Source organism: Chinchilla lanigera, unplaced genomic scaffold, assembly GCF_000276665.1.
Source record: "Chinchilla lanigera isolate Chin_1 unplaced genomic scaffold, ChiLan1.0 scaffold00012, whole genome shotgun sequence".
NCBI classification, from domain to species: domain Eukaryota; kingdom Metazoa; phylum Chordata; class Mammalia; order Rodentia; family Chinchillidae; genus Chinchilla; species Chinchilla lanigera.
The window spans coordinates 20506925-20530256 of NW_004955413.1; the positions used below are offsets into that span (position 1 = coordinate 20506925).

The 23332-nt window shown below is 37.1% G+C and overlaps 1 protein-coding gene across 1 annotated transcript in view; it reads right to left on the minus strand.

Annotated features, from left to right (window-relative positions):
- Window positions 1-1649: 1649 nt before the first annotated feature.
- Lmntd1 (lamin tail domain containing 1) overlaps window positions 1650-23332 on the minus strand; it is a 262615-nt gene continuing 240932 nt past the window's right edge. The window contains exon 11 of the mRNA XM_013511519.1: window positions 1650-2547. The gene's annotated coding sequence lies outside the window, so the exon portion shown is untranslated. The remainder of the gene's footprint in view (window positions 2548-23332) is intronic.

Sequence of the window (23332 nt, forward strand, 5' to 3'; positions counted from 1 at the left end):
TTATAAATGTGCTTTCTAATCCTTTGAAGACCACGGGAGTTTAAAGACGTGGGCTAGAAGAACAGGAGACAATGACTCTGAGCTCCGGCTTTCCCACACTCGGGGAGAGAATGACATGAAGTGTGGCAGCCAGGGTGCTCCTTCTCTTCACTCTCCTTCCCTTCTTTCTCATCCCTGGTGGGAAGGAGTCTTTAAACCTGATGTGCCTCAAGATTTGGCTGTGAGAGGTGCCCAGTATTAGGAGAGGAGGACTTGTTCATCTAATAACTGCTTTGGCTATGGATCCTACCAAGGTTGTTGGACTCTACTGTTATTTCCCTAATTTGAACCAGGAGTGTGGTCCAGTTTGCTTGGAGAAGGGGTAGGTACAAAAGATAGAATCAGAGTCTTTGGATGAGAAGAGGGCTAGAAAAAGAAGTGTTGATAAAGTGTCTGTCCTGTTGGAACTGACATATTTAAGGCTATAAAATACAAATTCCACCAAAAATTTAAATAATAGGAATATAGTTAAATTTCAAAAGGTACATATATGTGTTTTATGTTTGTGTGTTTATTTCTCCAGCATATTTCTAGGTGAATTCCTAACCAAATAAGTTAATTTAAGTGAAAGGGAGAATTTTTGGTGAATCTAGACATTTTTCATAGGCAGCTGCATTTAAATCTTTCTTCCTGTCCAAAAGAAGGAATGTTTATATACATATAACATAACATAATGTTTATATATATATAACATATAATGTAGCATAAAAATGTTTATATACATATACACACACAATAGCTAAAATAATTGTACTACTAATTGTACTACTATTGGTACTACTGGTATAATTGTACTACTACTGGTTTATTGAAAGTTAATGCTTAATTTTTTTAATCAGTTTTGCAGGCCTGTATCTGTAATCTGAACAACTACTTTGAAAATAACAATATGCAATATAAAAACCATTGTTAATTTCCTATCATCTTGTTTTGAAATTCTGTACCATTTTTAATGTCTTTTAAAATTTTTTTATTCTCTTTAAAACAAAACACCTATAAATCTTTTTTCCTTTCTAGTGAGCAAAGAATCTTTTTTGTCTATGACTTGTACTCTGAGTAACATTCTGGCCATTGTTTAAGATCACGACCCAATATATTGACTATTGGTATTCTCTATTTTGTTATGAAATTTTGTTTTATTTTTCATAGAAGTTAGAAGAGTGCTTTTAGTATTTTCTTTATTAATATCTACTTGTATAACATTGAAATTAAAAAAAATTTTAAAAAATCTTTCCACCAGCTGTGCCCAAGGGAGGTTGTTTTGCTCATAAAATGTCTTTTTCACACTAAGTTAGAATGGTCTTTTTTAAGAGAGCAAGAGACACAGAAGCCTACTGAAATTCGCTGAGAAGTTTGTGTACAATACAAATACCACACCAGACTCCCTCCGAGCCCTTGCACGTATAAGTTATCCCATCTAATCCCCATGAGGTTCTGTGATTCATGGCAAGTTACTCAACTTCTCTGAGCCCATATGAAACATGGTTGGAGCCCCAGTACTTATCTCGCAGAGGTCCTTGTGAAAATAACAGAGTCAACGTGAATCATTCAGCCTGATTCTGAGGACACAGTAAGTGCTAAAAACATCAACTGTTAAAAAGCTATGCTATTTTTATTCCTGACTATTCAAGGAAGTGTTTACAGACTGCAGATGTTAAAAATATTTCAAAATTTAAAAGCACTTCATCATTTCCATGTCTCCCAAATACCACGTGTTTGAAACTTAATCCCAAATTCGTATGTTGATGGTATCTGGAGGGGGGCTGTGGGGAGCAATGGGAATTAGACAACAGCATCAGCATGGGGTCCCCATTATGGGGCTGGTGGCTTTATAACAAAGGAAGAAATGCTTGTTATGCTTGTTCTACCCTGCCAAGTGATGCCCTCCACCATGTTATGTACAGCACAAAGCCTTCAGCAGGTGCCTGGCAGTTGCTAGCACCCTGCTTTTGGACTTCCCAGCCTCCAGAATCATGAGCCAAATAAATTTCTACTCTGTATTATATGGCCACAGGTATTTTGTTACAGCAACAGCAAAGGGACTGATGCAACAATCAAAGTGTCAATCATTCCAGCACTGGGCCATCATTTGAGTGCAAGCTTGGATGAGTGCAAAAGCAGACCTGTTGCAGCCCAACCATCTCTGAGTCCACACAGATATATTTGTGTCTTGTGGCCCAGGGCTCATGGTAGGCAGTGTAGTTGTAGGATAGCACTGTGGCTGTACTAGGTAGATTACAGCAAGAGTGCCTGTGTTCTAATCCCAGTCCAGACATTCAGTAGCTGTATAACTGTATACATTATTTAACTTATTTGAGGCTCAAGTTCTTCTTGTTGCTGTTGTCTTAGTTTTTTGAGACAAGGTCTTGTTATGCAGTTCAGGCTGGGCTTGAACTCACTGTGTAGCCCAGGCTGGCCTCCAATCCTGGTGCTCCTCCTGCCTCAGCTTCCTGAGGGCTCAGATTACAAGCACATGCTGCCATGCCTGATGAAGTTCAATTTTCTCACCTGTAAAATGGAGAGAACAATAGCACCTACCTGCAAGAATGGTCATGAGGATAAAAGGAGACAGTGCATGCAAAGCGCCTGACGTGCAATGAGCACTGGTAAAGACTCACTGTAACACCTTGGTGGACAGCATTTGAGTGGAAGACTACTTGAAATACATCCCACTAGAAAATACAAAGAATGTGTTAGACAGGGAGTTCTCATTCCTGTCATGTCAAGAACTCTGCTATGAATGGGTTGAGGTGCTTAAACAGCCAACTGTTTGAGTACTACTGATAAGGTACTGTGCTAAGCACTTTACCTACTTTACCTTATTTAATATTCAGAATAATGCTGTATGATAGGTACTATTGTTCTTCCCATTTTACAGATAAGGAAACTGAGGACAAAGAGGTTAAGCACGCTGCTCCAAGTAGTCAGTAGGACTCCTGATGTTAAATAGCTGTGTGAATACAGGTTGGGGTTTGGAGCTCACTTGACCTTGGTGTGTACAGTCTTCGTGCTGGCTAGAGATTAGGAGGCAGTAGCAGGTTTGGGTGGGGAGGGATGTGCTTATCTTTTGCAGATTCACTTACTTGTTAGTACAGGGAGTCAGATATGCAGGGGTGGTGGGAGGCTGTGGCATATTCCTAACCCCTCACTCCTGTCAGAGGCCTCTCACTGACTCCATCCACAGAGGGAGTCCTTGCAGAATGGTTTCCCAAACCTTGGGCACCTGGTATTAGGGTGAACTGAGAAAAGTGAGGAGAAGGGGCAGGGAGCCTGTGTCTCAGTACAGTGCTAAGGTTATCCAGAGATGGCTTGTTTCTGCCTGGAAACATCCATCCTACCACTGATCTGTAAAACCCTGTTGTTGAGGAGATAGCTCAGCCTGCCTGGCAAGTACAAGGTCCTGAGTTTGATTCGCTATACAAAAAAAAAAAAAAAACTTAAAAAAATTAAAACCCTGTTTCCAGAATCTCTTGTTACAAAGGGAAGGACACAGGATAATGTTAAACTGTATCATTAATTACCATTAATGGATACCATTCATTACAAGTCAAGCCCACATATTGAAAAGCTCAAATTGATTGTCTTCCAGCCAAAGACAAGAAAAGACAAAAGGATAGGAAGTTAGAAGGTGGGGCAGGAAGTAGAAGAAGAAAGGATAGGGATGGGGCAGGAGAGCAGATCTGAGAGAAATTGATGGAGCACTAGAAGCAATCTTGCCTGCCTTCACTTTCTCTTGAGCAGGCCTTGAAATGTCATTTAGGAAGACCTCTTGTGACTCTTTGGCGTGCATGCTGTACAACGCTGACCCTTGAGAGAGTGCACCCACGAGTATTGTCTCCATCTTTAAAAACACTCTATTTTCTCTTCAGTGTCTGCCTTACTGCAATTTAAGTGCCCATCAGTCAAGCAGACAGTAAGTGGCTTCTTACATAAACACACACAGAGTTCCGAGTTTGCAGGGGTCTCTGAAAAGCCTATTCCTTATAAGTTCTTTGAAGTTTTCTTTTGGCTCTAGCAAGGGTATGCAGACAACCAGAGATGGAAATTCTCTCTGTGCAAACGGCCTCCACGGCCAAAAAGTTAAAATGAAAGATAACACTCAGAACTCACTGCAGGAGCAGTCCCTGGGAGGATCACCCTTGGGTAACGCCATTGAGGTATTTCTTTTGCTTTCAGTTATTAACCCTCATTTAGAATACAACCTTAAGAAATGTTCTTACATATCTTATGAAATAAGATAATAAAACAAATGAAAAGATAAAACATAATAATAATAAAACAAATGAAATCATAATAAAACAAATGAAAGATCTAGATAAATGAAGGAAATAAAAATTATTTGTAATTACAATACTGGTACAATTCCCATTAACAGCTTTTGTTCAGACTTTTGTCTTTATCTTTGTCTCTCTATCGATCTACCCACTGATCCATGCCCACATAATATTCTTGGATACCAACCAATTTTTCTTGTGGATTTTTGAAGCATAACATGTGGACAGAAGAGTGCACAAATAATGAGTATACACAGTGTGTTTTTATATACTGAACACAAGAGTGCGCCAGCCCAAGAAACAGAGCATAACAGAGCCAGAGAGACAGAACTGGTGTGCCGCTCCTTCTGCTCCTTCTTGCAATCTGAGGCTGTTCCCTCACTCGCTTCACGCATCTGGGGTTTTCTATCTTCATGCCTTGGAAAAGGGAGGTCTGTGCAGATCACACGAACTCTCCTTTTTGACAGAGATCCAAGAATAAGACGAGAGACTTGGAAGAACATGAATCCATCTGAGCTGATTTGTCTACATCTGGAAATGTTTTCGTGCGGATCAAGATTCATACCCACTCTTTCTCTTACAGAACTTCTGAGCCAGTGCCATTTCTAGGAGACCCAGCAATGCCTGTGCTCTATTTAGTTTGCTTATTTCTGTCCTCTTTGCATCTAGAGTCCTTTATGAAGACTTAAGAGTTAGTAGCCTCCGACTTTTAATATGGTGAAGGCGTAACTGTCTGTCAGCTCAGCTGAAGTAGCCGACACACTCCAATTCTCAGTGTGCTGTTCATGTTGTCCCGAGTGCATCTCAGACGTGCAGGTGATTCTGAGACAGATGGGGCTCAGTTCTCACTCAGTTCTCAATTTTTGTCCATGCCATCACTGTGACCCTCAAATTTATCTGTGCATCTGAATTACCAGGATCTTATAAATATACAGATTCCTAGGGCCCACTACTAATCTAACCAGGCCTGGCAATCTGAATGTTGACCAGCTCACTGAGTGATATTATGCAACCAGGCTGGCATCTGTTGGAGGATTATATTTAGAAATCTCCCTTCCTATGGCCTGTGAACTCCACTGTGAGTACAAAGATTCAATGCAGTGCTGTCAAAATGACCCAGCAAAGATGATTCAGAAGGTGATGGTAGGGTACAGGGAGAAGCTGAGGTGGTAAAGTTCCTCTTCTGTCCCTCATTCAACCAGAATGACTGAACTTGCATGAAGGTCAAGAGGGGTTTGTAGACCACTCTTGGCCCACTGCATCAACTGCCACCTTTTTGCTCTGTTATTTATTTATCAACAGGGAAATTCATGTGGGGGTAAGTGTACCCTGGGGAAGCCCTCTCCTTATGTCCTGAGGAATGGCTTACTGCAACTGTGACACTGTTGGTTTCTGCATTGTAGCCATGCCAGTATCTACAGGTCTCCTGAGGCTGCTGAGAAATGCTGTCATGGATGAGATTATCTTTTTGATCAGAGGTCCTTTGAGCCTGGCTAGGAAGGCTTTTAGAGCTCAGTTTTCACTTATTAAAAACATAACAAGGGTGCAGAGAACATTTACAATGGGAAAAAAATAAAGGCCTTTAAAAGCCACAGCTGTACCAGACTAGATCACCCCTCTAGAATGAGCTAAAGTGTGAGCTCCAAACGTAATAACCCATTAGGATGATGTGTAAGTCGGTCATCAGTCACATTAGACTATGTACTGTTACAGCCAGCACCTGCTACCATTAATGACAGCGCTGGTCTTTTGTTTAGGGCGGCCACTGAGTGAGATCGGTGAACAGTCAAAGTTCAGTGTCCGCCAATGGAAAAACTCAAGGAGAAAAAAATCCTCCAATTGTGATGCTGAAGGAGAAGTTAGAGAAGGAACTTGTCAGAAAACCCCCAAACAAAAAATGGAGCAGTTATTCTGTCACTCCAAATCCTGGTGCTGCATACAGCGAGAGATGCTGCCTTAGTTTCAGGCTGTTAAGACTCACTCAAGACTGAGTGATCTACAATGAAGAGAAATTTGTTAGTGCACTGATCTCAAGATAAGGAAGTCCAAGAGCAAGGTGGCAGCACGAAGCAAGGACTTTCTTGCTGCCTCATTCCATGGTGGAAGGTGAGGGGTGAGAAGGTGAGAGAGTGAGAGTGAAGCCATTCTTGAGAACGCTTTTTGCAGTGGCATCAATGTATTCATGCAATGGAACCCTCATGACCTGGACAACTCCCATGATCCTCCACTGCCCCACAATTAATTTCGAATCCAGGAATTCTGGGTACACATTTAAAGCATAGCAGATGGGGAAGATTTAAACCTCTCAATTGGATTCAAGAAGCAAGAATAAGAAAATCAAGGTTATGTGGGTTTTTTTTTTTTTTTTGGTATTTGATTAATAAAAGTAAAACAAAACACACATGAACAGCTAGGTGAATTTTTATGGTGTGAATCTGCCATCTTTGCAAAGTGAGCCTCAGGTGAAGGACTAGAACACTGACAGTTCAAAGAATCTCCTTTGCCATCTCCAGCCACTGCTTTCCACCAAGGGACTGATTTCTTTTAACTTTAAAATTTTGCAGTTCTTATCAGTACATGTTTGCAAGGTATAATGATTGCATTCATTGTGGGGAGCTGGTGCATGCAGACAACACATTTTCATTCTTTCTTCCCCTTCTCCTACCCTCTCTCTCCCTCCCCCAATCTCTTAGTTCCTTCCTTTCCTTTAATTACTAACATCAGGGCTACATTTGACTACTTTTGAACCTTACTTAAACAGACTCCAGCAGTATATACTCTTTTCTACCTGGCTTCTTTTGAGCTATATTGTGTTTATGAGATTCATCTACACATTTGTTCATAGCTATTCATTTTTATTACTGTGTAACAATATTCTATCATATGAACATGCCACAGATTTTCTTTTCTGTTTCAGACCATTTAAGTTATTTCAAAGTTTTTCCCATTATAAAAAATCCTCCTGTAGAATTTTTATATGATTTTAAAATAATTTTCCTTGTGTTTTACCATAAAAATAACTCAACCATTTTTATTTAAAAAGAAAGTATTAAATATGTGGCAATATATTTTCTTCAGAGTGAAGTTTTGATTATTCTTATCTGTCATCCTAAGCATATGGCTTCTATTTCCATGGTCACTCAGTAGGTCAGTATTGTTGCTAGCAGGCTGATAGTACGTCCGTGTTACTAGTCAGAAGCAGAGCGGAGAACATAAAAGGGCATGCCAACTTCGGCCTAGACAGCTTTCCTGAAAGCCACGTCTATTTTCATTTACATGTCATTGGCCAGAATTTCAGGCAAATGTGGACACCCCTATAAATTAGGGCTGCATTAAGATTCAGGAGAAAAATATGTATTGGGGTAGAAGCAGGCATAAAAAAGTTTGTCACACCTTTAAAGATTAGGCAAATGCTATATTTTGCCCAAGGGTGGCAAGCCAAGGATGGGTAATATTGTGATAGATACCAGGAAAGGACACAGAAGATAGTAAAGCTACAACTCTACCTGACAAATGCCAGATTTAGACATGGTTGACTTGGTACAAAGAACTCCAGATTACACCATTAGGAACGCCTTTCATAGTACTATATTATGCTTTTCCAAAATATGAAAGTGAAAGAAATATAAATGCTTTTATCAAGGGCATTAAGAGACAATGTACTTTTGTTTGTAAAGTGGTTTTGTTTTTCACAGTAAGGCACAGAAAAATGATAGAATCTCTTCTGGAGATTTTCATTTATAAAGAAAAATATATCTGGCTAAATTGGTGTTAAATGGTGCTTTTCCTGGAAGTAGGAGAATGAAGTAAATCCCATTTTAATGGAATTGTTAAACTACTAGTAGGAAATAAATCGAAGTTTAAATACTTCTTAGATTACTTAATAAAAGCATTTAGAGCTGGGAGTGGTGGCGCACACCTGTAAATCCGGTACTCAGGAGGCTGAGAGGTAGGAGGATCATTGCAAGTTCGAGACCAGCCTGGGCTACAAAGTGAGCTCAGGCCAGCCTGAACTGAATAATGAGACTCTGTCTCAAAAAAAAAAAAGTGGCTAAAAATATTTACCAAATGACTGTTCTAGCACTACTGACATTATAGTGTTCTCACGTTTTACAAACTTTTTAAAAATTTGAAAACATTTAAATTTATTTGAAATACAGTTCTCACTGTATATCTCTCCAGGAAATAGTTCCTGAATATTCTCTAAAGTGACTTGAATTCTGTACTATTTATTCCTTAAGTAATTTTCTTGGTATATTTTAGTCAGAATAATAGCAGTAATTAAGTAATAAACAATGATAAAACTGTGCTTATTTACTCACTTAAATAAAATGAGCATACAGGCCAAGAACAACCTCAAAAATCAGGGAGTAACATTACTGCAGTTTTGTGATTGGGCACAGATTCCATTGTGGAATCAAAGTCTCCATGGAATATTTAATGAAATGCAGCATAGTTGTAAGAAAGATATTCACCAGTCAATGTAGAGTGGTTAAAAAATTGCATATGCTCTTCTTTTGTGAGATCTGTACTCAAAATAACTTTGTTTCCTAAAAAGGCAAACAACAATTATATCCTTTTAGTAATAACAACCATCAGGCTGGTTTCCTTAGAGGTTTGCAAGAAAGAGTGGCAGAAGAGTTTGCTTTGAAAAAGTAGCAGAATCTTTATTTCATCAAGCATCTGTCATACATTAATTCTATAAATAAAGTAATAGAAAGTTTCGGATCTTTTTTGCATAGAAAAATGTGATTTCAGGTTGAGGATATGGCTTAGTAGTAGAACACCTGCCTGGTGTGTATGTTTGCCTTCTCAATTTCTACAAGTAAGGGAATAGCCAATAATGACCTTGAAAGCCGACCCAAGGTCATGTGGATACTTGGGTTGAATAAGAACGGAGCGCTCTACACTAAACAATTAATAAGATTTTTCCCACTGACTTAGATACTATGCTTCATTTATGTGACTATTAAAACCATGTTAGAAAGTCAGCTACGAGCATGGAGGGCAGCGTTCCTAACTGGATGTGAGAAATGCACCCTGGATCGTTGAGAATGCAGTGTGATCTTCAACATTCATGTGGGATTGATTCACAGAAGTGATTTTTCAATCTCCCAGGGTTTCCAGGGCTAATCTCACACATAGCCAAGATGTAGCTACTGCCAGTTCTAATGTGCTTCTGTTTTCCCTTCCTCATGGGTCCAGTAATCTTCTCTTCCTGTTTGTCACGCATACTTCCTGTTCCTTCCCCCTCAGAAGTGGTGTTACTGTTCCTGCTGCTGGAACTCTCTTCCCTTCTTGTCCTTGCATGGCTTGGCCCCTCCTCTTGTCAGTGTTTCCTGACATGACACTTTCCCTGGACACTCTATTTAAATCTCAATAAGCCCACCTCAGCTATTCCTTATCATCCTTCCTGTTTTATTTACCAGCATCCACCCCCTTTTAACATGCTTTATTACCCTTCCTACTCACTTTGATCATTCTAGTCTCCCATTACTGAAATACAAGTTCCATGCAGGCAGGGATGTTTGTCTGTTTTCCGGATCCAGCTGGAGAACAGTCCTTGTGATTTTGTGGGCAAATCATTCTATATTTGATATATTGTTTACAAGGAGCTTCATGTATTATTCTTCTACATCATATGTACAATGAACAAAGTATTTTCTAAAACCAAATTTGTTGCACTGGGTCTGACATTTTAAAGTCACTTCCAGATTTCTGTGCAGCCTGGGATATAGAGTTGGGGCTCAAATGCTAAGATTTTTGGGAGAAATCTTGATGATTTAGTGACAATTGGACAGTGAGTTAAAAATCAGATGGTTCTGTAAAATCTAGACTTTATCACTGCTAAAGCAAGCCTAGATAGACAATAAGTTAAATGCCAATAGAAATCTTTTAATTACCTAAAAAGTGGTACTAGGTCTCATGTGAGAGCCGTGACAGTACAGAAATTCTTGAGAAGTCAGTTTTCAAGGCTTCTTTTAAATGAAAAGTTAATTACCTAGTTTATTTAATAGGATAGGTAAGTGGATATAAGCTTAGGTCACCAACATATGTTAATATATTTTCTGTCCCTTCTACATATATATTATATATATATTTATTATTGCTGTTTATCTATCATTTATCTATCATTTATATATATAAAAGAAAAAATAAATTCTTCTGGGTTTCTTTTTAAAGACCCTCAGGGAAGCAAGTATTTTTTTGAAATCAAGTCTCTATAGCAGCATGTTCCTTCTGGTAATAGAAATTAGCTGATTGTAGATTAGGTGGAAGTGAATCAATTTGGAAGATAGCACAGTGTGAGTATGAGAATAAGATGGAGGCAAAAAATTCTCCGTTTTAAACTTCAGGCTATAAAATTGTCATCGTCAGCATGTGCACACTTGACAGTTATGAGGCAAAGTGATTAATTGCCTAAATTTGACTAAATCAACAGAAGGTAACATGTTGAGGCCAAATAAGACTGCATGTTGATACCAGAATCACATCAGCTTCAATGGTCTCCATCCGTTTTAATTTTACACTTCCCAGGAATTACATTTTTTTTATAGTTTGACAGAGATAATTCATCTTAAAGTTCTGAGACAGTCAATCCACCTTCACAAGAAAAGAAAGAAATTAAACTCCAAGATTCAACCCAAATCTAGATGCCACTACAGAGAACTATTAATACTTACCGGTCCACCCATTATGCTTTTGATAATTATTTTGGGGAATCTGTTTTCTTTTTGAACAAGATTAGTTAAATTTTGGATTGTTTCTTTGTTAACGTCACCAAGTGAAATCAGTAAGAAAATTCAAGAATTACACACGTGTCTCTCTCAAAAATGAGGAAAACAAAAGTTCTAGCACCACATTCTCAGTTTTTCCGGAAGATGATCCTCCTGTATCTCAGGAGCAGACACAGTACTTTCGCAGAGCTCCTCCCGTCACCCTAGTGCCTGGCAGGGTGACTGTGTTTGCATCCGGCCTCCTCACTTGAGTTACAGGCTTGGGAACAGCTGTTCTCAATTAAACTATCATTTGTCAACAGCCCCCAAATTCTATGTTCACATAAAAGAAGGCTGCTAGGCCACCCTGAACCTCAGAATATGTGTTCACTTGCGTTACCCATCCAGTTTGACAGAGCATCTTTACGATTAAGTTTTAAAGCAATGACAATATCTGGAAATAGTACAACTATTTCCAGTCAACTTGCTGATCTTTTTCTCCGAACTCATTAGCTCATCATTTCTTTGGGATTTTTTCCCCCTTGGATTTTGACATGCCTCATAAAAATGAACGAAAAATGGCAGAGAATAAAAGGATATCAGACATATCAGTGCAAGTCTCTAAAAACAAATAGTTAATGACTAACGCTAAGGTTCTTTGGGCAATAAAGTTTATGTGTAAGAACTCTAGTCATTTAACTCTTTGGTTAAAATATGTCTTTCCTTACATAAATAGTCTAAAAGGCTTAATGTGACTTAGGGGATCATATGACCCACTTTACCTTACTAACTAATCCTCAAGGTCATATCTATTTATTGAAAATCAAAACTCAGGCAAAAGTGAATTGCCTCAAACTTGCCAGATAATTGTGGCAGGGGAGTGTTTTTACCTTATCTGGAGTTACTTTTGGATTTTTCTACTGGAAAATTTTTTAAAAATTAGGAGTTAAGGATAGGAGAGACATATCTACAAAATACTCATATCTTATCCAATTAGACTTCTCAATTAAAATAAAATTCTTCTAAATAATTTTTAAAATAGTAATGTTTGCTTAGCATATTTAGACATCAAATAAATAAAACAAATCATAGAACAGTTTTCATGAATGTGATTCTTGAAATATTGTTTATTATAAGAAACATTTGGGAAATAATTTAGATATCTCATAGGAGAATGGATAAATAAATTATGAGTGGCTTGATCCAATAGGCATTTTAAGTATTTATGAAGCCTATGCAGCAACATGCACTACGCTTATGATGAAATAACTGAAGAAGTTATTATTGAAATATCAAGAGAAACAAGAAACCAGGATATAAGGATGGAATATATTGATTTCAAGTTTATTTCTTTGTATGTACAGCTTCTAAAATCTTTATGATGTGCCTATAAATTGATTGGTTTAATTTGAAGTAATATATTAGAAAGATTTATTTTTATATGAAAGATAGACTGAGCAAACTTTAGTGATACAATCTAAAAAAACCAGGAGTTTAGTTTTTCTTTTTAAGATACCTGACTTTAAATAAAGCCTGTTCAGCAAATATCCTTTTGAGCTCTCTGCTCACCTACCCTCCAATTTGTTCAAAATTCGAAGGTTTTAGATAAGCCTATGCATAATTTATGCTTCTAACACTAGGCCTTATTTTTTTCTACTCCTTCTCTTTTTAAAAGTTAGCAAGAAATAAACCAGCAAACAAAGTCCCAGCTAGTGAAGAAATGTAATGAATAAGAATAGACATCAGTAATGTTTTGTTTGGTTTGATTTTCTTGTTGTTTCCACTAGTTCCATAAATCCTTGCAAGAGATTGATTTGCATTTATAAAATTTTCCTCACATAAGTGAACTTTAAACTCTCATACCTCCCTCAAGAACATCATTTCTGAAACACACAGCAATTAAAAATCTGAACAAGGTGCATATTTTAGTTGCCAATGGACAAAAATAATACATTCATTATTTAGGTGAAATGGGTCAAATCACATAAGTTAGAAGTGCTTGCGTATAAAGCATGGAAAAAGGAAATCCTGTTATACGGAGATGTAAGAGGAAGTAGAAACATAAAAATCACTTTTAAAATTTTTGTGAATAGCTAAAATTCAGAATTAAAGCCATTCTTTTCTATTTACTTTTGCAAATTAACTTATTTTGCTTTTTCTTTTGAGGATATAGGGTCACCCACATCCTCCAGTGCTGAACCAGCAGAGCTACTTGACTAAAGACCTTAATCAACAAGTATCTGAACATTCTGTGAACTTAGTAATATATTGATCACTCTAGATTATGCTTCTCTAACTTTGATGTGCACACTAACCACCAGGGACAGAATTTAAATGTGGATCATAATTATTAGGTCTGGGTGGGCTTTAAGAAGACAGGTTTCTAACAAGTCCCCAGCTGATGCAATGAAACTGCTTAGGAACTAATCTTTGCTTTTTATCTATCACTAATCTATCACTTTCTAGGGTATCAAGAAGCAAAATCAAATGCCTTCATGAAAGAGAAATGGAGTAGCCAATTGACAGAGGTGAACCTCAGAGCTCTTGCCAGGTGTTAATGGAACAGCTGCCCTTGAACTCCAGCCTACTGCTGGTGTTAGGAGACCAGTGTCACCCGAAGATAACATGAAAATTGGTTAAGTATATCTAATTCAGTCATTGATTAAGAAGCAAGAGCTGAATTATTGTCTTCCCCCTTCTTTCTGTAAAGTAAGTATCGCATGAAACTGTTAGGAAACATGACCAAATAACATTTCAGATCCTGAACAATGGCAAGCTTACACTTCTGTTTCTTAGGAACCTAGTTTCTAGACAGCCAGGCATTATTTTATACTGATAAAATCCAATGCCAAGTAGAGAATGGGGCCATGGGGGAAAAAACACAGTGTGCAGAAGACATTACTTTTTAAAATTGGGAAATCTATGGCATTTTGGAAGAAGACTAAATAAATTCCACCAAAACACCAGAAAGAAAACTTTCCAAAAGAGAAGTCATGCAAAATCTACAGTGTAGGGATTGGGTTTGGGAGCTAAGGTGGTGTCAGAACTGGACCAGGAAGCTAATGACATGCGGCTAAGAAAGGAAGGTTGGTGCAGCAGTATGCATTTATGGGAAAAAAGTCTTTGAGAACTTTCTAGAGATGGGAATGCCCAAAAGACTCAGAACAGAGCTGCTAAACATTCACTCTTAAGTTATTTACTGTGCATCACTTGATTCAAATTTTTCACTGTGGCCCCAAAGCAATGTGTGCTGGACACCTCCAGCCCTGTGCAGGAATTACCATGGAGTAGAAAGGATTCTGGTAGCATCCACTGTGATGGTTATGTGCTGCAGAGAAAGGAAGCATGTGCAGAACAGACCTTGGAGGGTTCAGTGGGTCATTAGTGGCCAGGGAAGCTCAGTTCCCTGAACAATGAACAATTCCCAGAGCTATTAGAAGAGACATGAGGCTTCTTTCCCTCATGGGGGGAGGCCGGGTTATAAGCATTTTTTTTTTTTTTTTAGAATTTTAAGAGGTTCAGATAGGCCCAGCAAACTGGAGTCCTTGGGGATTTTTAATTTCTATGAAACGAGGTGCTAGAGGATTAGTGATCATGTGAATAAGTAAGGAAGGGAAAGGTACATGATTAGAAATGCTCGAGAAGACAATGCACTTTAGATTTCAAATCATAAGTGAGTAGGGGGCATTTGAGATTCTGAACAGTGAGGCAAGCTAAGAAATATAGATTTTCATTTTGGAAAAATGGATAGGATAAGGTTAGAGAAGCCAGTGGGTCACTCGTAACTCTTTTTTCAAAAGTGTTAGAAGATTAGAGTATTTCCTTATTCCTCAATAAGTTTTGACTTGAAAATTTTATAGTATAGACTTAGAATAATAATTCAAGTGAAGTTTTCAATTTAGGCTCATAACTTCAATCTTCCTTAATAAACTACCTTCTTCAATTGCTGTGTATAAGGCAACTTTAAAAAATTACTCTGTTTTATTTATACATGTTTGCCATACACAATGATCACATTTATCATGAGGAATTTGTACCTGTACATAACACATCTTATTATTTTTCCCCCATTCCTCTTACCTCTCAACTTTTTCCTCCCAATTTACTGAAGTTGTTTTTATTTTTCCTTCAATTCTCGCTTTTAAATCCCTTTTCTCTTTCTTCCCTTCCCCATTCCCTTTCCTTTGAACAAGTTCTTCCTACTTCCTAATATCTGTCCTCGATTTTGCTTCTTATTTATACTTTGGATTTCTCGTATAAGAGAAACAATGCAATATTTAAACTTATGTGTCTGATTTATTTCACTTAAGATTATGGTCTCCAGATGCATCTATTTGCCTCCAAATGTCTCAAGTTTATCCTTGATGGTAGAGTAGTACTATATGCTCCATTGTACATAAACACCACATTTACTTTCTTTATTCATCTGTTGATAGGCATATGGGATATTTCCAAGATTTAGCTGGTATAGATTGTGCTTCTACATACATGGGTATACATGTATCACTGTGGCATGATAACTTTAACTTCTTTTGGGAAGATACTTAGAACAAAACATGTGGGTCAAAAGGAATCTTTAGCTTTAGGTTTTGAGGAATCTCCATACTGATCTCCACAATGGTTGTACCAATTAACACTCCCACCAATATAACAGTGGTTCCTTTTTGCCCACAGTCTGGCCAGCATTTGTTATTGGTTGATTTCTTGATGATAGCCATCCTCTCTGGAGTGAGATGGAATCTCACCATTTTTTAATTTACATTTCTCAAATGACCAGTGATGTTGAACATTTTTCATATATTTATTTGCTGTTTGTACTCTTTATCTGAGAAGTACCTATTCCCTTCAGATGCCCATTTTTAGATTGGGTCTTTTTTTTTTTGATACCAGCAATCGAACTCAGGACCTCATGCTTGCCAGGCAAGTGCTGCACCACTGAGCTAAATCCCTGGCCCTGGATTGGGTCTTTAATTGTGGATGGGAGTGTTTGAGTTCTTTATGTATTCTAGATATTAGTCCTCTATCTGAGGGCTAGCTGGCAAATTTCTTTTCCCATTTAGTGGGCTGTCTCTTCACTCTGTTGTTTTCCTTTGCTGTGCAGCAGTTTTTTAATTTGATGCAATCATATTTGTTGATTCCTTATAGTATTTCCTGTAGTATTTCCTTATGTATCTCCATTAGTCTGACACATCTTACCTGTCTCTTTAAATTCTGTTTCCTGACACGTATCTCTATTTCTCTGTTCTCCTGAGAGCCCACAGGATTTTGTATTTAGCTTTATTGTAGCATTTCCATGATTCTTTAGCTATTTCACTACAAGTATGTTTCCCATCAGTCCAGGATTGTGATAAAGGCATAAACAAGACATTATTTTCATTTCAGTACTTAGTGCAGAATTGGTGCTCAAAATATCTGGTGACTAAAATGTATGGCAGTGAAAAATAAACTTGCAAATAAAAGCTAAACAAACAGCTATCAGGGAAACAGAGCACATGCCCCTCATGGTAGATCCAGCAAAAATGTCAGATGGAACTTAGTGACTCAAGGAAGAGGGAAAGATGTTGAGGGGGCTGGGAAGTGTAGTAAAAGTGGTGATTAGAATGTAATTTATAATTTCTGTAGCCAATTGTTGCTTCAGGGAAATATTTCATATTTACTTTGCTTCAATTAAACTTCTACAATATGACCCCCAAGTAAGAATGAGGCCACAATCTCTTACCTGATTTGTTGTGATTCTTTGAAACATTAGGCTTCAGTGGGTCTCCCAATTTGGGCATATATTATTCTCATTTGGAACAGACATTCCCAATGGAACTTGAAAGGGTGAGAGCAAGTCAACAAGCTGTATGTTTCTGCATGAAGATTTACATATAGTGGTATGGTTTTAAGATAGAAAATTCTTTGACAAGTCCTCTATAGAGTAGTGAGGACTATGTCCTCTCCTCTTCAGTCTCATCTTCTTAACTGACTAATAGAGCATGGTAGAGTCAGGTCTCTGTCACTAAGAAGTGACAGCTTTTACTTCCTGTTTCTTAGGATGCTCACTCTTGGAGTCTGGGCACCAAGAGTGAGGAAGCCCAAGCTGCCTGTGGAGGAGACAATGTGGATGTGAACTTGCTCTCAGGACCAGTTAGCCTGCTATGGGGAGGAGCCTTCTTGGAAGTGAATGTATTCTCCACTTCACCCCTATCTATGAGCCCTTGAGGTCTCCAGGATGTCATGTTTTAGCATAGCATAGCAGCAAGTGTAAGACATGAACTTGAAAAATATTTCCTATGGGAGTTGTCCTCAAGGTTACTATTTTCCTCTTTCTGAATCTGAACTCAAAGTTTTGACTGAATAATATAAAATACAATGCATGATGTGGGTCAAAATTAAAAAATAATTTTATTATGGATCATTGTAATCTGTTGATATTAAGGCCAAACTGGTTACCAAGTAACTCTTTTTTTCTTTCTTTCTTCTTCTTTCTTTCCTTTTTCTTTTTTCTTTTGCTGTTTTCTTTCTTTCCATTTCTTTCTTTGCTTCCTTCTTTCTTTTCTTTCTTTCTTCTTTCTTTCCTTTCTTTCTTTCTTCTTTCTTTCCTTCTTTCCTTTCTTCTTTCTCTTTCTTTCTTTCTTTCTTTCTTTCTTTCTTTCTTTCTTTCCTTTTTCTTTTTTTTTCTATTTTCTTTCTTTCCTTCTTCCTTCCTCTTCTTTCTTTCCTTCCTTCCTTCCTTCCTTCCTTCCTTCCTTCCTTCTTTCTTTTTTTCTTTCTTTCTCTCTCTCTTCCTTTCTTTCTTACTACATGTTTGCAGCATACAGTGTTTACATCCCTGGTGTAGAGTTGTGCAGGTACATAATACATTTTAATTTTTTTCATCCCCTTTCCCCTCCTACCTTCTTCCTCCCTCCATCTCTTGATCCCCTTCCCATCTGAGAAAGATCTATTGCCCTACTTCCTATTATCTATCTTTTATTTTGGTGTTTATTTATAGTTTTGGTTTCTCATATAAGAGAACTCATGCAATGTTTAGTCCTACTGTGTCTTATTTATTTCACTTAATATTACAGTCTCAAGATGCATTCATTTTTCTACAAATGACTTAAGTTTTTCTTTATGGCAGAGTAGTACTCCATATTGTCTTGTAAACACATTTTCTTAATCCAGTCATGGGCTGATGGATATGTAAACTGCTTCTAAAATTTAGCTACTATGAATTGTGCTGCTATGAACACTGGTATATACATATCACTGTAATTTGATGTCTTTAACCCATTCAGGAAGATAATAGAAGGGAAATAGCTAAGCCCAATGGAATTTCTAGTTTTAGTTTTCTGAGGAGTCTCCACCCCAATTTCTATAGTGGCTTTACTAGTTTACATTCTTACCAACAATGTAGAGGGGTTCCATTTTCTCTCACAGTCTCTCCAGCATTTGTTATTTGATTTTTTGATGGTGGGCAATCTTTCTGGGATAAGATAAAATCTGAATGTTCTTTTAATCTGTATTTCTTTAACAGCCACTGATGTTGAACATTTCTTCATGTTTTTATTAGTCATTTGTACTACTTTTTCTGAGAAGTGTCTGTTTCAGTTACCTATTTTTTGATTGGGTCTTTTAATTTTGGGGGTTTATTTTTTTTTTGAATTTTTATATTTCCTAGGTATTAGTGCTCTGTCTGAAGAATAGTTGGTAAAACATTTTTCCTATTCTGTAGCTTTTCTTTTCTCTCTGATGATTGTTTCTTTTGCTATTAAATTAAATCTTTTCATTTAATATTATCTTATTTGTTGATTCAGTACTATTTCCTGTGCAACTGGGTTTTTTTTCAGAAGGTCCTTGCCTGTACCTACGACTTTAAGAGCATAACCTACTTGATCTTTCAGAAGGCTCAGTGTTCCTGTTTTAACATTTCAGTTCTTTGATCCATTCTGATTTTAGTTTGGCACATTGTGAGAGATACGGTTCTAGCTTTAGTCTTCTGCATGTAGATAGCCAGATTTCACAGCACCATTTATTAAAGAGTCTATTTTTCCTCTAGTGTATGTTTTTGGTTCCTTTATCAAAAATCAAACAGTTGAATGTTCTTGGGGTTTCTGCATCTGCTGTTAGGTTTCATTGATCCTCATGCCTAGTTTTGTGCTAGTACCATGTTGTTTTTACTACAGGAGCTTTGTAACATAACTTTAAATCTGGGATTGTAATGCCTCCTGCTGTGCTGGATTGCGCTTGCTATTCTAGGTCTCTTCTGATACCATATGAATTATAGAACTGTGTTTTCCAGTTATATGAAGAATACTTTTGGTGTTTAGATTGGGACTGTACTAAATCTGTATATCAATTTTGGAAGTATGATCTCATTGACTATACTGGTTCTGACTATACAGGCAGTTCCATTTTCTGATTCTGTTTTGATATCCTTTTTTCAGCATACTATAGTTTTTGTTGTAGAGTTAGGTTAATTCCTAAATACTTAATTTTCATTGGAACAGTTGTGAATTGTATTTTTTCTCTCAGTGGTTTTCCCAGTGGGCTCATTATTAGTGTATAGGAATGCTACTGATTTTTGTTTGTTGATTTTGTATTCTGCTACATTACTAAATTTGGTTATTAATTTTTTTTTTTTTTTTTTGGTACCAGGAATCGAACTCAAGATCTTGCACTTGCCAGTCAGGCACTTGTGCTGCTGAGCTATATCCCTGGCTATTAATTCTAAAGAGTATTTTGGTGGATCTTTTGGGTCTTCTATGTAGGGATCATGTCATCTGAAAATAATGATAATTTGATTTCTTTTTTGTGTACATATCTCTTTTATTTCTTTTTGTTGTCTAACTGCTTACTCTGCTTTTACTATGTACCCGTTCAAGTTATACACTCCCTCTTAGAACACTTTATGTCCCGTAAGTTCTAATACGTTGTACTGGCATTATTGTTTACTTCTAGAAACTGCCTTATTTCTTTCTTTATTTCTTCTGTAACCTATTGTTTGTTTAAGAGTTTATTGTTTAGTTTCCATGCATTTGTATAATTTCTGTGTTTTCTTTTGTTACTTAAGATTGCTTTATTGGCTATTACTTTATATGGGGTCTATTTTGGAGAAAGGTCCATGTGTTCTTGAGAGGAATATGTTCTGTTTTATTGGGTGGAATAGCTGTAGATACCTATTAAGTCCTTTTATTCAAAGGTTTTACTCAACTCTGATATTCTTTTATTGATTTTTATGTTTAGTTGATCTGTCTCCTTATGATAGTGGGGTATTGAGGTCCCTTAGTGTATTTTCTTTCTTTTTTTTTTTTTTGTTTGTTTTTCTTCCGGTACCAGGGATCGAACTCACGACCTTGCACTTGCCAGGCAGGCGCTTTGCTGCTGAGCTAAATCCCCAGCCCCCCTTATGTAATAGTATTTACTTTTTCCATGTTTTTAGGACCACAATAAAATAACATAATTAGGACAAATAATTTTTTTCTAAACAATTCCAAAAGTTTTACATCATAAAGGCTGGTAATCATGACAATCAACATATTGAAACTATCTTCAGCCTAAGAAAGGTAAACTTAGGAAAGTAAAACTTCAAAAATAAAATGAAATTCAACTTTTATCAGTTTGTCTGTATAATATCCAAAGAGTATGAGTATGTTCTGACTATATATATCTGTTACATTTTAGGTATCGTTTGTGTGTTTGCCCAAGGGTTGGAATCTTGGACCTGAATGTGATAATATTCAGAGGTGTTCTGGACCTTTAAGAGGTAGGTCCACAGATTATTAGGGGCCTTGCTCTTGGAAAGGATTAAGGTAGTTATCATGGAACTGTATTTAGTACTCACAAGAGGGAACTATTGTTAAAGTGCGCCTGTCTAGTCACGTATAGTGGTGTATACCCATAATCCCACAATCTAGGAGACTGAGGCAGGAGGATCACAAGTTCAAATCCAGTGTGGGAAACTTAGGGACTTAGTGAGACTGGTCTCAAATTTGAACAACAGCAACACACTGGGATGTTACTTAGCACAAGGATCCTCAGTTCCTGACCTCTGAATTACTCTGGTTTCCTATCATGAAATGTGATCTCTCCTCCTCACATAACCACACCATTGTGATGCCATTTGCCCTGAAGCCCTCACAAGATGCTAAACCAAAGGGGTGACCCAATCCTAGATTTTCAGTCTCCAAACCATAAGCTAAATAAACCTATTTTATTTAGAAAGTTAGCCTGGCTTAGGTGTTTTGTTACAATCATAGAAAATGTTCTAATACAATATCTACACAGATACATTTCATGTCAGCACTTTTATAAACATAGATAATCAAGTGATGGCCATTTATTTGGTCTAGATATGTACTCATGTTGGTTTTCTCCTCCCAGATTTACTTAGGTCTACTTGATCATTTACAATCATCTATATTTATGATGTACATGTTATTTTGAGATATATACACATTATAAAATTATTAAATCAAGTTAATGTATCCATCACTCCACGTGAATTTTGTATGTGATGAGAACATTTAAGATCTGTTTTTCTCTTTAATTTTCAAGCATATAATACATTATTATTAACTATTGTCGCCATGCTGTTCAATAGATCTCTGGAACGTCTGCATCCTGCTTACCTGAAACTTTGTACCTTTTGACTAAAATTTCCCTCAAAGTCCTTTTGTTACTAAAAATTTAAAACTTTCTCAGATGGTTAAATAGTAATATCTCCTGTACTTGGATTTACAGAAAGTGTCAAATAGTAGAAGTTTACCCCTACAAGAACTTTGGCCCTGATAGCCATCTGAAAATTTGGATTCCTCTTCAAAGCTCACTGACAAACAAACACCCTTCTCAGCATAATAGTGTTTATCCCTTCATTTCTTTCACTGTTTCCTGCCAAAATCATAGTGCATGAATGTGTATATGGGTTGGGGCTTAAACATTTACCTATTTGGGATTATTAAGCAGTATGTATAGTTCTGCAATTGCCTTCATTATACTTCACTTAGTTTCACCACTTGTAGATGAATTTGTTTCTCTATTTTTCAATAATTACTCAGATGTTAATGGGAAAATCCTCACAGTTTTTGTAGGATATTTATAAACAGAACACTGCAGATAACTTTCAGAGGGCAGTGGTAAATTGGTAAATTTCTGGCTCTATAAGATGAAGGCTTTGCAGTTTAAGACTTCTTTGTTTCTTCATTTTCTTCTGTAAATCAAGCAACCTCAATTCTTTTTTATTGAAGTGTGACTCATACATACAAAAAAGGAACAAATCACAAATGCATAATTTGGTGATTTTCATGAAGTGAACACATATGGCGAATCACTACCCTTATGAAAAATGTGTGGACATCGTTCACAGCTCCTCACTTCATTCTCATGGCCAAGTTGGTCATTCTGACTTCAGCATGCAATGTAAGACTTCTGAAACTCCAAACTCCATCTTATAACTTGCATTTCAGAAATTCAGGAAAAGAAATCCTCAACTACACATTCTGTATAATCCCTGAATAGTCTTAATTGTGTACAGACATTTAGGCAGCTAAGGATGTATATCAGCAGAGTTGAGTCTGTCTTCCCTTACTTAGGCCATTCTAGAAATACTGACAGTCCTTGACAGGAAGACAGCTGAGGCATTGTCTGGAATGCTCTGTTGTAATGTAACCAACAAGGAATCCACTATGAATCTTAACCCTGAGCATTTACTTCTCTCTTTCTTTCAAGGACAAAATGTCATACACTTTCTGAGAGCATTCTTCACAAAATAGAGCAATACTTAAACATACCATATTTTTGACCACTATGGAAGACATAAATATGTGAAGAGCTTGGAAGAGGTTTTTATTGATGAAGCACTAATGAGTTCAAGATATGCAGATGAAATTTTTCTGAAACACACGCCTCCAATACAAGGGAAACCACTTGAACGGAAACATGTTTTGGATCTAGGAAACTTCTGCTCAGAGGAGGAAAATAATTGCAAACACCTGGCCCTTGCATAACACTTGTTTCATGTTTTTCTTTTACAAATCTTGGAGGGAAAGAGGTTGGGAGGGCAGTCTGTAAGGGATGAGATCGCTTATTGACCATCGCCAGAGCCCTTTTGCTTGTATGTTTATACTCCCAATGTGAACGTGGTAATCACACAAATGGAGACAGCTGGAAGAAATTATAAACCATGAAACAAGTTAAGTTTTATTGTACATTCTTAGATTCCTTCCTAGTCTCCTCGAAACATCATGACTAGTTTCTATAGTAACCATGAAAAAGATAGAACAACCTTCACAATTTAGCCAACATGTGATTCAAAGATAATACTTAATGGTACAAGGTGGA